Source organism: Copadichromis virginalis, linkage group LG17 (assembly GCF_057382275.1).
Source record: "Copadichromis virginalis isolate Kocher_CV1m ecotype Utaka linkage group LG17, C_Virginalis_male_GT1.1, whole genome shotgun sequence".
NCBI classification, from domain to species: domain Eukaryota; kingdom Metazoa; phylum Chordata; class Actinopteri; order Cichliformes; family Cichlidae; genus Copadichromis; species Copadichromis virginalis.
Window position 1 is genome coordinate 8,457,521 of NC_140634.1, and position 17,694 is coordinate 8,475,214.

Consider the following 17,694-nt stretch of genomic DNA (forward strand, 5'->3'; position numbering starts at 1 on the left):
TGAATGAAAACAACAGAATTAGAATGTACAGAACAGAGTTTGAATGAAAACAACGGAAATAGAATGTACAGAACAGAGTGTGAATGAAAACAACGGAATTAGAATGTACAGAACAGAATTTGAATCAAAACAGTGGAATGCGAATGAAAACAACGGAATTTGAATGAAAACAACGGAATTGGAATGTACAGAACAGAATTTGAATGAAAACAACGGAATTAGAATGTAGAGAACAGAATTTGAATCAAAACAATGGAATTTGAATGAAAACAACAGAATTGGAATGAACAGAACAGAGTTTGAATGAAAACAGTGGAATTTGAATGAAAACAACAGAAGTGGAATGTACAGAACAGAGTTTGAATGAAAACAACGGAATTTGAATGAAAACAATGGAATTTGAATGAAAACAACAAAATTGGAATGTACAGAACAGAGTTTGAATGAAAACAACTGAAGTAGAATGTACAGAACAGAATTTGAATGAAAACAACGGAATTAGAATGTAGAGAACGGAATTTGAATCAAAACAGTGGAATTTGAATGAAAACAACAGAAGTGGAATGTACAGACCAGAGTTTGAATGAAAACAACGGAATTTGAATGAACAGAACAGAATTTGCATCAAAACAATGGAATTTGAATCAAAACAGTGGAATTTGAATGAAAACAACAGAATTGGAATGTACAGAACAGAGTTTGAATCAAAACAACGGAATTAAAATGTACAGAACAGAGTTTGAATGAAAACAATGGAATTTGAATGAAAATAACAGAAGTGGAATGTACAGAACAGAGTTTGAATGAAAACAACAGAATTAGAATGTACAGAACAGAGTTTGAATGAAAACAACGGAAATAGAATGTACAGAACAGAGTGTGAATGAAAACAACGGAATTAGAATGTACAGAACAGAATTTGAATCAAAACAGTGGAATGCGAATGAAAACAACGGAATTTGAATGAAAACAACGGAATTGGAATGTACAGAACAGAATTTGAATGAAAACAACGGAATTAGAATGTAGAGAACAGAATTTGAATCAAAACAATGGAATTTGAATGAAAACAACAGAATTGGAATGAACAGAACAGAGTTTGAATGAAAACAGTGGAATTTGAATGAAAACAACAGAAGTGGAATGTACAGAACAGAGTTTGAATGAAAACAACGGAATTTGAATGAAAACAATGGAATTTGAATGAAAACAACAAAATTGGAATGTACAGAACAGAGTTTGAATGAAAACAACTGAAGTAGAATGTACAGAACAGAATTTGAATGAAAACAACGGAATTAGAATGTAGAGAACGGAATTTGAATCAAAACAGTGGAATTTGAATGAAAACAACAGAAGTGGAATGTACAGACCAGAGTTTGAATGAAAACAACGGAATTTGAATGAACAGAACAGAATTTGCATCAAAACAATGGAATTTGAATCAAAACAGTGGAATTTGAATGAAAACAACAGAATTGGAATGTACAGAACAGAGTTTGAATCAAAACAACGGAATTAAAATGTACAGAACAGAGTTTGAATGAAAACAATGGAATTTGAATGAAAACAACAGAAGTGGAATGTACAGAACAGAGTTTGAATGAAAACAACGGAATTAGAATGTACAGAACAGAGTTTGAATGAAAACAACGGAAATAGAATGTACAGAACAGAGTTTGAATGAAAACAACAGAATTAGAATGTACAGAACAGAGTTTGAATGAAAACAATGGAATTTGAATGAAAACAACAGAAGTGGAATGTACAGAACAGAGTTTGAATGAAAACAACAGAATTAGAATGTACAGAACAGAGTTTGAATGAAAACAACGGAAATAGAATGTACAGAACAGAGTTTGAATGAAAACAACGGAATTAGATTGTACAGAATAGAATTTGAATCAAAACAATGGAATTTGAATGAAAACAACAGAATTGGAATGTACAGAACAGAGTGTGAATGAAAACAACGGAATTAGAATGTACAGAACAGAATTTGAATCAAAACAGTGGAATGCGAATGAAAACAACGGAATTTGAATGAAAACAACGGAATTAGAATGTACAGAACGGAATTTGAATCAAAACAATGGAATTTTAATGAAAACAACGGAATTGGAATGTACAGAACAGAGTTTGAATCAAAACAACGGAATTAGAATGTACAGAACAGAGTTTGAATGAAAACAATGGAATTTGAATGAACAGAACAGAATTTGAATCAAAACAATGGAATTTGAATGAAAACAACAGAATTGGAATGTACAGAACAGAGTTTGAATGAAAACAACAGAATTAGAATGTACAGAACAGAGTGTGAATGAAAACAACGGAATTAGAATGTACAGAACAGAATTTGAATCAAAACAGTGGAATGCGAATGAAAACAACGGAATTTGAATGAAAACAACGGAATTAGAATGTACAGAACGGAATTTGAATCAAAACAATGGAATTTTAATGAAAACAACGGAATTGGAATGTACAGAACAGAGTTTGAATCAAAACAACGGAAATAGAATGTACAGAACAGAGTTTGAATGAAAACAATGGAATTTGAATGAACAGAACAGAATTTGAATCAAAACAATGGAATTTGAATGAAAACAACAGAATTGGAATGTACAGAACAGAGTTTGAATGAAAACAACAGAATTAGAATGTACAGAACAGAGTGTGAATGAAAACAACGGAATTAGAATGTACAGAACAGAATTTGAATCAAAACAGTGGAATGCGAATGAAAACAACGGAATTTGAATGAAAACAACGGAATTAGAATGTACAGAACGGAATTTGAATCAAAACAATGGAATTTTAATGAAAACAACGGAATTGGAATGTACAGAACAGAGTTTGAATCAAAACAACGGAATTAGAATGTACAGAACAGAGTTTGAATGAAAACAACGGAATTAGAATGTAGAGAACAGAATTTGAATCAAAACAATGGAATTTGAATGAAAACAACAGAATTGGAATGTACAGAACAGAGTTTGAATGAAAACAACGGAATTAGAATGAACAGAACAGAATTTGAATGAAAACAACGGAATTAGATTGTACAGAATAGAATTTGAATGAAAACAATGGAATTTGAATGAAAACAACAAAATTGGAATGTACAGAACAGAGTTTGAATGAAAACAACTGAAGTAGAATGTACAGAACAGAATTTGAATGAAAACAACGGAATTAGAATGTAGAGAACGGAATTTGAATCAAAACAGTGGAATTTGAATGAAAACAACAGAAGTGGAATGTACAGACCAGAGTTTGAATGAAAACAACGGAATTTGAATGAACAGAACAGAATTTGCATCAAAACAATGGAATTTGAATCAAAACAGTGGAATTTGAATGAAAACAACAGAATTGGAATGTACAGAACAGAGTTTGAATCAAAACAACGGAATTAAAATGTACAGAACAGAGTTTGAATGAAAACAATGGAATTTGAATGAAAACAACAGAAGTGGAATGTACAGAACAGAGTTTGAATGAAAACAACAGAATTAGAATGTACAGAACAGAGTTTGAATGAAAACAACGGAAATAGAATGTACAGAACAGAGTTTGAATGAAAACAATGGAATTTGAATTAAAACAACAGAAGTGGAATGTACAGAACAGAATTAGAATGAAAACAACAGAATTAGAATGTACAGAACAGAGTTTGAATCAAAACAACGGAATTAAAATGTACAGAACAGAGTTTGAATGAAAACAATGGAATTTGAATGAAAACAACAGAAGTGGAATGTACAGAACAGAGTTTGAATGAAAACAACAGAATTAGAATGTACAGAACAGAGTTTGAATGAAAACAACGGAAATAGAATGTACAGAACAGAGTTTGAATGAAAACAACGGAATTAGATTGTACAGAATAGAATTTGAATCAAAACAATGGAATTTGAATGAAAACAACAGAATTGGAATGTACAGAACAGAGTGTGAATGAAAACAACAGAATTAGAATGTACAGAACAGAATTTGAATCAAAACAGTGGAATGCGAATGAAAACAACGGAATTTGAATGAAAACAACGGAATTAGAATGTACAGAACGGAATTTGAATCAAAACAATGGAATTTTAATGAAAACAACGGAATTGGAATGTACAGAACAGAGTTTGAATCAAAACAACGGAATTAGAATGTACAGAACAGAGTTTGAATGAAAACAATGGAATTTGAATGAAAACAACAGAAGTGGAATGTACAGAACAGAGTTTGAATGAAAACAACGGAATTTGAATGAACAGAACAGAATTTGAATCAAAACAACGGAATTAGAATGAAAACAACAGAATTGGAATGTACAGAACAGAGTTTGAATGAAAACAACAGAATTAGAATGTACAGAACAGAGTTTGAATGAAAACAACGGAAATAGAATGTACAGAACAGAGTTTGAATGAAAACAACGGAATTAGATTGTACAGAATAGAATTTGAATCAAAACAATGGAATTTGAATGAAAACAACGGAATTTGAATGAAAACAATGGAATTAGAGTGTACAGAACAGTGTTTGAATGAAAACAATGGAATTTTAATGAAAACAACGGAATTGGAATGTACAGAACGGAATTTGAATGAAAACAACGGAATTAGAATGTAGAGAACAGAATTTGAATCAAAACAATGGAATTTGAATGAAAACAACAGAATTGGAATGAACAGAACAGAGTTTGAATGAAAACAGTGGAATTTGAATGAAAACAACAGAAGTGGAATGTACAGAACAGAGTTTGAATGAAAACAACGGAATTTGAAAGAAAACAATGGAATTTGAATGAAAACAACAGAATTGGAATGTACAGAACAGAGTTTGAATGAAAACAACAGAATTAGAATGTACAGAACAGAGTTTGAATGAAAACAACGGAAATAGAATGTACAGAACAGAGTTTGAATGAAAACAACGGAATTAGATTGTACAGAATAGAATTTGAATCAAAACAATGGAATTTGAATGAAAACAACGGAATTTGAATGAAAACAACGGAATTAGAGTGTACAGAACAGAGTTTGAATGAAAACCACTCAAGTAGAATGTACAGAACAGAATTTGAATAAAAACAACTGAAGCAGAATGTACAGAACAGAATTTGAATCAAAACAGTGGAATTTGAATGAAAACAACGGAATTAGAATGAAAAAAACGGAATTAGAATGTACAGGACAGAATTTGAATGAAAACAATGGAATTAGAATGTACAGAACAGAGTTTGAATGAAAACAATGGAATTTGAATTAAAACAACAGAAGTGGAATGTACAGAACAGAGTTTGAATGAAAACAACAGAATTAGAATGTACAGAACAGAGTTTGAATGAAAACAACGGAAATAGAATGTACAGAACAGAGTTTGAATGAAAACAACAGAATTAGAATGTACAGAACAGAGTTTGAATCAAAACAACGGAATTAAAATGTACAGAACAGAGTTTGAATGAAAACAATGGAATTTGAATGAAAACAACAGAAGTGGAATGTACAGAACAGAGTTTGAATGAAAACAACGGAATTAGAATGTACAGAACAGAGTTTGAATGAAAACAACGGAAATAGAATGTACAGAACAGAGTTTGAATGAAAACAACGGAATTAGATTGTACAGAATAGAATTTGAATCAAAACAATGGAATTTGAATGAAAACAACAGAATTGGAATGTACAGAACAGAGTGTGAATGAAAACAACGGAATTAGAATGTACAGAACAGAATTTGAATCAAAACAGTGGAATGCGAATGAAAACAACGGAATTTGAATGAAAACAACGGAATTAGAATGTACAGAACGGAATTTGAATCAAAACAATGGAATTTTAATGAAAACAACGGAATTGGAATGTACAGAACAGAGTTTGAATCAAAACAACGGAATTAGAATGTACAGAACAGAGTTTGAATGAAAACAATGGAATTTGAATGAACAGAACAGAATTTGAATCAAAACAATGGAATTTGAATGAAAACAACAGAATTGGAATGTACAGAACAGAGTTTGAATGAAAACAACAGAATTAGAATGTACAGAACAGAGTGTGAATGAAAACAACGGAATTAGAATGTACAGAACAGAATTTGAATCAAAACAGTGGAATGCGAATGAAAACAACGGAATTTGAATGAAAACAACGGAATTAGAATGTACAGAACGGAATTTGAATCAAAACAATGGAATTTTAATGAAAACAACGGAATTGGAATGTACAGAACAGAGTTTGAATCAAAACAACGGAAATAGAATGTACAGAACAGAGTTTGAATGAAAACAACGGAATTAGATTGTACAGAATAGAATTTGAATCAAAACAATGGAATTTGAATGAAAACAACAGAATCGGAATGTACAGAACAGAGTGTGAATGAAAACAACGGAATTAGAATGTACAGAACAGAATTTGAATCAAAACAGTGGAATGCGAATGAAAACAACGGAATTTGAATGAAAACAATGGAATTAGAATGTACAGAACGGAATTTGAATCAAAACAATGGAATTTTAATGAAAACAACGGAATTGGAATGTACAGAACAGAGTTTGAATCAAAACAACGGAATTAGAATGTACAGAACAGAGTTTGAATGAAAACAATGGAATTTGAATGAACAGAACAGAATTTGAATCAAAACAATGGAATTTGAATGAAAACAACAGAATTGGAATGTACAGAACAGAGTTTGAATGAAAACAACAGAATTAGAATGTACAGAACAGAGTGTGAATGAAAACAACGGAATTAGAATGTACAGAACAGAATTTGAATCAAAACAGTGGAATGCGAATGAAAACAACGGAATTTGAATGAAAACAACGGAATTAGAATGTACAGAACGGAATTTGAATCAAAACAATGGAATTTTAATGAAAACAACGGAATTGGAATGTACAGAACAGAGTTTGAATCAAAACAACGGAATTAGAATGTACAGAACAGAGTTTGAATGAAAACAACGGAATTAGAATGTAGAGAACAGAATTTGAATCAAAACAATGGAATTTGAATGAAAACAACAGAATTGGAATGTACAGAACAGAGTTTGAATGAAAACAACGGAATTAGAATGAACAGAACAGAATTTGAATGAAAACAACGGAATTAGATTGTACAGAATAGAATTTGAATGAAAACAATGGAATTTGAATGAAAACAACAAAATTGGAATGTACAGAACAGAGTTTGAATGAAAACAACTGAAGTAGAATGTACAGAACAGAATTTGAATAAAAACAACTGAAGCAGAATGTACAGAACAGAATTTGAATCAAAACAGTGGAATTTGAATGAAAACAACGGAATTAGAATGAAAAAAACGGAATTAGAATGTACAGAACAGAGTTTGAATGAAAACAATGGAATTAGAATGTAGAGAACAGAGTTTGAATGAAAACAAGAGAATTAGAATGTACAGAACCGAGTTTGAATGAAAACAACGGAATTAGAATGTACAGAACAGAGTTTGAATGAAAACAACGGAATTAGAATGTAGAGAACAGAATTTGAATCAAAACAATGGAATTTGAATGAAAACAACAGAATTGGAATGTACAGAACAGAGTTTGAATGAAAACAACGGAATTAGAATGTGCAGAACAGAATTTGAATGAAAACAACGGAATTAGAATGTACAGAACAGAGTTTGAATGAAAACAACTGAAGTAGAATGTACAGAACAGAATTTGAATGAAAACAACGGAATTAGAATGTACAGAACAGAGTTTGAATGAAAACAACGGAATTAGATTGTACAGAATAGAATTTGAATGAAAACAATGGAATTTGAATGAAAACAACAGAAGTGGAATGTACAGAACAGAGTTTGAATGAAAACAACTGAAGTAGAATGTACAGAACAGAATTTGAATGAAAACAACGGAATTAGAATGTAGAGAACGGAATTTGAATCAAAACAGTGGAATTTGAATGAAAACAACAGAAGTGGAATGTACAGACCAGAGTTTGAATGAAAACAACGGAATTTGAATGAACAGAACAGAATTTGCATCAAAACAGTGGAATTTGGATGAAAACAACAGAATTGGAATGTACAGAACAGAGTTTGAATCAAAACAACGGAATTAAAATGTACAGAACAGAGTTTGAATGAAAACAATGGAATTTGAATGAAAACAACAGAAGTTGAATGTACAGAACAGAGTTTGAATGAAAACAACAGAATTAGAATGTACAGAACAGAGTTTGAATGAAAACAACGGAAATAGAATGTACAGAACAGAGTTTGAATGAAAACAACAGAATTAGAATGTACAGAACAGAGTTTGAATGAAAACAACGGAAATAGAATGTACAGAACAGAGTTTGAATGAAAACAACGGAATTAGATTGTACAGAATAGAATTTGAATCAAAACAATGGAATTTGAATGAAAACAACAGAATTGGAATGTACAGAACAGAGTGTGAATGAAAACAACGGAATTAGAATGTACAGAACAGAATTTGAATCAAAATAGTGGAATGCGAATGAAAACAACGGAATTTGAATGAAAACAACGGAATTAGAATGTACAGAACGGAATTTGAATCAAAACAATGGAATTTTAATGAAAACAACGGAATTGGAATGTACAGAACAGAGTTTGAATCAAAACAACGGAATTAGAATGAACAGAACAGAGTTTGAATGAAAACAATGGAATTTGAATGAAAACAACAGAAGTGGAATGTACAGAACAGAATTTGAATGAAAACAACGGAATTAGAATGTAGAGAACGGAATTTGAATGAAAACAATGGAATTTGAATGAAAACAACAGAAGTGGAATGTACAGACCAGAGTTTGAATGAAAACAACGGAATTTGAATGAACAGAACAGAATTTGCATCAGAACAATGGAATTTGAATCAAAACAGTGGAATTTGAATGAAAACAACAGAATTGGAATGTACAGAACAGAGTTTGAATCAAAACAACGGAATTAAAATGTACAGAACAGAGTTTGAATGAAAACAATGGAATTTGAATGAAAACAACAGAAGTGGAATGTACAGAACAGAGTTTGAATGAAAACAACAGAATTAGAATGTACAGAACAGAGTTTGAATGAAAACAACGGAAATAGAATGTACAGAACAGAGTGTGAATGAAAACAATGGAATTTGAATGAAAACAACAGAAGTGGAATGTACAGAACAGAGTTTGAATGAAAACAACGGAATTAGAATGTACAGAACAGAGTTTGAATGAAAACAACGGAAATAGAATGTACAGAACAGAGTTTGAATGAAAACAATGGAATTTGAATGAAAACAACAGAAGTGGAATGTACAGAACAGAGTTTGAATGAAAACAACGGAAATAGAATGTACAGAACAGAGTTTGAATGAAAACAACGGAATTAGATTGTACAGAATAGAATTTGAATCAAAACAATGGAATTTGAATGAAAACAACGGAATTTGAATGAAAACAACGGAATTAGAGTGTACAGAACAGAGTTTGAATGAAAACCACTCAAGTAGAATGTACAGAACAGAATTTGAATAAAAACAACTGAAGCAGAATGTACAGAACAGAATTTGAATGAAAACAGTGGAATTTGAATGAAAACAACGGAATTAGAATGAAAAAAACGGAATTAGAATGTACAGAACAGAGTTTGAATGAAAACAATGGAATTTGAATTAAAACAACAGAAGTGGAATGTACAGAACAGAGTTTGAATGAAAACAACAGAATTAGAATGTACAGAACAGAGTTTGAATGAAAACAACGGAAATAGAATGTACAGAACAGAGTTTGAATGAAAACAATGGAATTTGAATGAAAACAACAGAAGTGGAATCTACAGAACAGAGTTTGAATGAAAACAACGGAATTTGAATGAACAGAACAGAATTTGAATCAAAACAACGGAATTTGAATGAAAACAACAGAATTGGAATGTACAGAACAGAGTGTGAATGAAAACAACGGAAATAGAATGTACAGAACAGAGTTTGAATGAAAACAACGGAATTAGATTGTACAGAACAGAATTTGAATCAAAACAGTGGAATGCGAATGAAAACAACGGAATTTGAATGAAAACAACGGAATTAGAATGTACAGAACGGAATTTGAATCAAAACAACGGAATTAGAATGTACAGAACAGAGTTTGAATGAAAACAATGGAATTTGAATGAAAACAACAGAAGTGGAATGTACAGAACAGAGTTTGAATGAAAACAACGGAATTTGAATGAACAGAACAGAATTTGAATCAAAACAACGGAATTAGAATGAAAACAACAGAATTGGAATGTACAGAACAGAGTTTGAATGAAAACAACGGAATTAGAATGTACAGAACAGAGTTTGAATGAAAACAACGGAAATAGAATGTACAGAACAGAGTTTGAATGAAAACAACGGAATTAGATTGTACAGAATAGAATTTGAATCAAAACAATGGAATTTGAATGAAAACAACGGAATTTGAATGAAAACAATGGAATTAGAGTGTACAGAACAGTGTTTGAATGAAAACAATGGAATTTTAATGAAAACAACGGAATTGGAATGTACAGAACAGAATTTGAATGAAAACAACGGAATTAGAATGTAGAGAACAGAATTTGAATCAAAACAATGGAATTTGAATGAAAACAACAGAATTGGAATGAACAGAACAGAGTTTGAATGAAAACAACAGAATTAGAATGTACAGAACAGAGTTTGAATGAAAACAACGGAAATAGAATGTACAGAACAGAGTTTGAATGAAAACAACGGAATTAGATTGTACAGAATAGAATTTGAATCAAAACAATGGAATTTGAATGAAAACAACGGAATTTGAATGAAAACAACGGAATTAGAGTGTACAGAACAGAGTTTGAATGAAAACCACTCAAGTAGAATGTACAGAACAGAATTTGAATAAAAACAACTGAAGCAGAATGTACAGAACAGAATTTGAATCAAAACAGTGGAATTTGAATGAAAACAACGGAATTAGAATGAAAAAAACGGAATTAGAATGTACAGAACAGAGTTTGAATGAAAACAATGGAATTAGAATGTAGAGAACAGAGTTTGAATGAAAACAACGGAATTTGAATGAACAGAACAGAATTTGCATCAAAACAATGGAATTTGAATCAAAACAGTGGAATTTGAATGAAAACAACAGAATTGGAATGTACAGAACAGAGTTTGAATCAAAACAACGGAATTAAAATGTACAGAACAGAGTTTGAATGAAAACAATGGAATTTGAATGAAAATAACAGAAGTGGAATGTACAGAACAGAGTTTGAATGAAAACAACAGAATTAGAATGTACAGAACAGAGTTTGAATGAAAACAACGGAAATAGAATGTACAGAACAGAGTGTGAATGAAAACAACGGAATTAGAATGTACAGAACAGAATTTGAATCAAAACAGTGGAATGCGAATGAAAACAACGGAATTTGAATGAAAACAACGGAATTGGAATGTACAGAACAGAATTTGAATGAAAACAACGGAATTAGAATGTAGAGAACAGAATTTGAATCAAAACAATGGAATTTGAATGAAAACAACAGAATTGGAATGAACAGAACAGAGTTTGAATGAAAACAGTGGAATTTGAATGAAAACAACAGAAGTGGAATGTACAGAACAGAGTTTGAATGAAAACAACGGAATTTGAATGAAAACAATGGAATTTGAATGAAAACAACAAAATTGGAATGTACAGAACAGAGTTTGAATGAAAACAACTGAAGTAGAATGTACAGAACAGAATTTGAATGAAAACAACGGAATTAGAATGTAGAGAACGGAATTTGAATCAAAACAGTGGAATTTGAATGAAAACAACAGAAGTGGAATGTACAGACCAGAGTTTGAATGAAAACAACGGAATTTGAATGAACAGAACAGAATTTGCATCAAAACAATGGAATTTGAATCAAAACAGTGGAATTTGAATGAAAACAACAGAATTGGAATGTACAGAACAGAGTTTTAATCAAAACAACGGAATTAAAATGTACAGAACAGAGTTTGAATGAAAACAATGGAATTTGAATGAAAACAACAGAAGTGGAATGTACAGAACAGAGTTTGAATGAAAACAACGGAATTAGAATGTACAGAACAGAGTTTGAATGAAAACAACGGAAATAGAATGTACAGAACAGAGTTTGAATGAAAACAACAGAATTAGAATGTACAGAACAGAGTTTGAATGAAAACAATGGAATTTGAATGAAAACAACAGAAGTGGAATGTACAGAACAGAGTTTGAATGAAAACAACAGAATTAGAATGTACAGAACAGAGTTTGAATGAAAACAACGGAAATAGAATGTACAGAACAGAGTTTGAATGAAAACAACGGAATTAGATTGTACAGAATAGAATTTGAATCAAAACAATGGAATTTGAATGAAAACAACAGAATTGGAATGTACAGAACAGAGTGTGAATGAAAACAACGGAATTAGAATGTACAGAACAGAATTTGAATCAAAACAGTGGAATGCGAATGAAAACAACGGAATTTGAATGAAAACAACGGAATTAGAATGTACAGAACGGAATTTGAATCAAAACAATGGAATTTTAATGAAAACAACGGAATTGGAATGTACAGAACAGAGTTTGAATCAAAACAACGGAATTAGAATGTACAGAACAGAGTTTGAATGAAAACAATGGAATTTGAATGAACAGAACAGAATTTGAATCAAAACAATGGAATTTGAATGAAAACAACAGAATTGGAATGTACAGAACAGAGTTTGAATGAAAACAACAGAATTAGAATGTACAGAACAGAGTGTGAATGAAAACAACGGAATTAGAATGTACAGAACAGAATTTGAATCAAAACAGTGGAATGCGAATGAAAACAACGGAATTTGAATGAAAACAACGGAATTAGAATGTACAGAACGGAATTTGAATCAAAACAATGGAATTTTAATGAAAACAACGGAATTGGAATGTACAGAACAGAGTTTGAATCAAAACAACGGAAATAGAATGTACAGAACAGAGTTTGAATGAAAACAATGGAATTTGAATGAACAGAACAGAATTTGAATCAAAACAATGGAATTTGAATGAAAACAACAGAATTGGAATGTACAGAACAGAGTTTGAATGAAAACAACAGAATTAGAATGTACAGAACAGAGTGTGAATGAAAACAACGGAATTAGAATGTACAGAACAGAATTTGAATCAAAACAGTGGAATGCGAATGAAAACAACGGAATTTGAATGAAAACAACGGAATTAGAATGTACAGAACGGAATTTGAATCAAAACAATGGAATTTTAATGAAAACAACGGAATTGGAATGTACAGAACAGAGTTTGAATCAAAACAACGGAATTAGAATGTACAGAACAGAGTTTGAATGAAAACAACGGAATTAGAATGTAGAGAACAGAATTTGAATCAAAACAATGGAATTTGAATGAAAACAACAGAATTGGAATGTACAGAACAGAGTTTGAATGAAAACAACGGAATTAGAATGAACAGAACAGAATTTGAATGAAAACAACGGAATTAGATTGTACAGAATAGAATTTGAATGAAAACAATGGAATTTGAATGAAAACAACAAAATTGGAATGTACAGAACAGAGTTTGAATGAAAACAACTGAAGTAGAATGTACAGAACAGAATTTGAATGAAAACAACGGAATTAAAATGTACAGAACAGAGTTTGAATGAAAACAATGGAATTTGAATGAAAATAACAGAAGTGGAATGTACAGAACAGAGTTTGAATGAAAACAACAGAATTAGAATGTACAGAACAGAGTTTGAATGAAAACAACGGAAATAGAATGTACAGAACAGAGTGTGAATGAAAACAACGGAATTAGAATGTACAGAACAGAATTTGAATCAAAACAGTGGAATGCGAATGAAAACAACGGAATTTGAATGAAAACAACGGAATTGGAATGTACAGAACAGAATTTGAATGAAAACAACGGAATTAGAATGTAGAGAACAGAATTTGAATCAAAACAATGGAATTTGAATGAAAACAACAGAATTGGAATGAACAGAACAGAGTTTGAATGAAAACAGTGGAATTTGAATGAAAACAACAGAAGTGGAATGTACAGAACAGAGTTTGAATGAAAACAACGGAATTTGAATGAAAACAATGGAATTTGAATGAAAACAACAAAATTGGAATGTACAGAACAGAGTTTGAATGAAAACAACTGAAGTAGAATGTACAGAACAGAATTTGAATGAAAACAACGGAATTAGAATGTAGAGAACGGAATTTGAATCAAAACAGTGGAATTTGAATGAAAACAACAGAAGTGGAATGTACAGACCAGAGTTTGAATGAAAACAACGGAATTTGAATGAACAGAACAGAATTTGCATCAAAACAATGGAATTTGAATCAAAACAGTGGAATTTGAATGAAAACAACAGAATTGGAATGTACAGAACAGAGTTTGAATCAAAACAACGGAATTAAAATGTACAGAACAGAGTTTGAATGAAAACAATGGAATTTGAATGAAAATAACAGAAGTGGAATGTACAGAACAGAGTTTGAATGAAAACAACAGAATTAGAATGTACAGAACAGAGTTTGAATGAAAACAACGGAAATAGAATGTACAGAACAGAGTGTGAATGAAAACAACGGAATTAGAATGTACAGAACAGAATTTGAATCAAAACAGTGGAATGCGAATGAAAACAACGGAATTTGAATGAAAACAACGGAATTGGAATGTACAGAACAGAATTTGAATGAAAACAACGGAATTAGAATGTAGAGAACAGAATTTGAATCAAAACAATGGAATTTGAATGAAAACAACAGAATTGGAATGAACAGAACAGAGTTTGAATGAAAACAGTGGAATTTGAATGAAAACAACAGAAGTGGAATGTACAGAACAGAGTTTGAATGAAAACAACGGAATTTGAATGAAAACAATGGAATTTGAATGAAAACAACAAAATTGGAATGTACAGAACAGAGTTTGAATGAAAACAACTGAAGTAGAATGTACAGAACAGAATTTGAATGAAAACAACGGAATTAGAATGTAGAGAACGGAATTTGAATCAAAACAGTGGAATTTGAATGAAAACAACAGAAGTGGAATGTACAGACCAGAGTTTGAATGAAAACAACGGAATTTGAATGAACAGAACAGAATTTGCATCAAAACAATGGAATTTGAATCAAAACAGTGGAATTTGAATGAAAACAACAGAATTGGAATGTACAGAACAGAGTTTGAATCAAAACAACGGAATTAAAATGTACAGAACAGAGTTTGAATGAAAACAATGGAATTTGAATGAAAACAACAGAAGTGGAATGTACAGAACAGAGTTTGAATGAAAACAACGGAATTAGAATGTACAGAACAGAGTTTGAATGAAAACAACGGAAATAGAATGTACAGAACAGAGTTTGAATGAAAACAACAGAATTAGAATGTACAGAACAGAGTTTGAATGAAAACAATGGAATTTGAATGAAAACAACAGAAGTGGAATGTACAGAACAGAGTTTGAATGAAAACAACAGAATTAGAATGTACAGAACAGAGTTTGAATGAAAACAACGGAAATAGAATGTACAGAACAGAGTTTGAATGAAAACAACGGAATTAGATTGTACAGAATAGAATTTGAATCAAAACAATGGAATTTGAATGAAAACAACAGAATTGGAATGTACAGAACAGAGTGTGAATGAAAACAACGGAATTAGAATGTACAGAACAGAATTTGAATCAAAACAGTGGAATGCGAATGAAAACAACGGAATTTGAATGAAAACAACGGAATTAGAATGTACAGAACGGAATTTGAATCAAAACAATGGAATTTTAATGAAAACAACGGAATTGGAATGTACAGAACAGAGTTTGAATCAAAACAACGGAATTAGAATGTACAGAACAGAGTTTGAATGAAAACAATGGAATTTGAATGAACAGAACAGAATTTGAATCAAAACAATGGAATTTGAATGAAAACAACAGAATTGGAATGTACAGAACAGAGTTTGAATGAAAACAACAGAATTAGAATGTACAGAACAGAGTGTGAATGAAAACAACGGAATTAGAATGTACAGAACAGAATTTGAATCAAAACAGTGGAATGCGAATGAAAACAACGGAATTTGAATGAAAACAACGGAATTAGAATGTACAGAACGGAATTTGAATCAAAACAATGGAATTTTAATGAAAACAACGGAATTGGAATGTACAGAACAGAGTTTGAATCAAAACAACGGAAATAGAATGTACAGAACAGAGTTTGAATGAAAACAATGGAATTTGAATGAACAGAACAGAATTTGAATCAAAACAATGGAATTTGAATGAAAACAACAGAATTGGAATGTACAGAACAGAGTTTGAATGAAAACAACAGAATTAGAATGTACAGAACAGAGTGTGAATGAAAACAACGGAATTAGAATGTACAGAACAGAATTTGAATCAAAACAGTGGAATGCGAATGAAAACAACGGAATTTGAATGAAAACAACGGAATTAGAATGTACAGAACGGAATTTGAATCAAAACAATGGAATTTTAATGAAAACAACGGAATTGGAATGTACAGAACAGAGTTTGAATCAAAACAACGGAATTAGAATGTACAGAACAGAGTTTGAATGAAAACAACGGAATTAGAATGTAGAGAACAGAATTTGAATCAAAACAATGGAATTTGAATGAAAACAACAGAATTGGAATGTACAGAACAGAGTTTGAATGAAAACAACGGAATTAGAATGAACAGAACAGAATTTGAATGAAAACAACGGAATTAGATTGTACAGAATAGAATTTGAATGAAAACAATGGAATTTGAATGAAAACAACAAAATTGGAATGTACAGAACAGAGTTTGAATGAAAACAACTGAAGTAGAATGTACAGAACAGAATTTGAATGAAAACAACGGAATTAGAATGTAGAGAACGGAATTTGAATCAAAACAGTGGAATTTGAATGAAAACAACAGAAGTGGAATGTACAGACCAGAGTTTGAATGAAAACAACGGAATTTGAATGAACAGAACAGAATTTGCATCAAAACAATGGAATTTGAATCAAAACAGTGGAATTTGAATGAAAACAACAGAATTGGAATGTACAGAACAGAGTTTGAATCAAAACAACGGAATTAAAATGTACAGAACAGAGTTTGAATGAAAACAATGGAATTTGAATGAAAACAACAGAAGTGGAATGTACAGAACAGAGTTTGAATGAAAACAACAGAATTAGAATGTACAGAACAGAGTTTGAATGAAAACAACGGAAATAGAATGTACAGAACAGAGTTTGAATGAAAACAATGGAATTTGAATTAAAACAACAGAAGTGGAATGTACAGAACAGAATTAGAATGAAAACAACAGAATTAGAATGTACAGAACAGAGTTTGAATCAAAACAACGGAATTAAAATGTACAGAACAGAGTTTGAATGAAAACAATGGAATTTGAATGAAAACAACAGAAGTGGAATGTACAGAACAGAGTTTGAATGAAAACAACAGAATTAGAATGTACAGAACAGAGTTTGAATGAAAACAACGGAAATAGAATGTACAGAACAGAGTTTGAATGAAAACAACGGAATTAGATTGTACAGAATAGAATTTGAATCAAAACAATGGAATTTGAATGAAAACAAC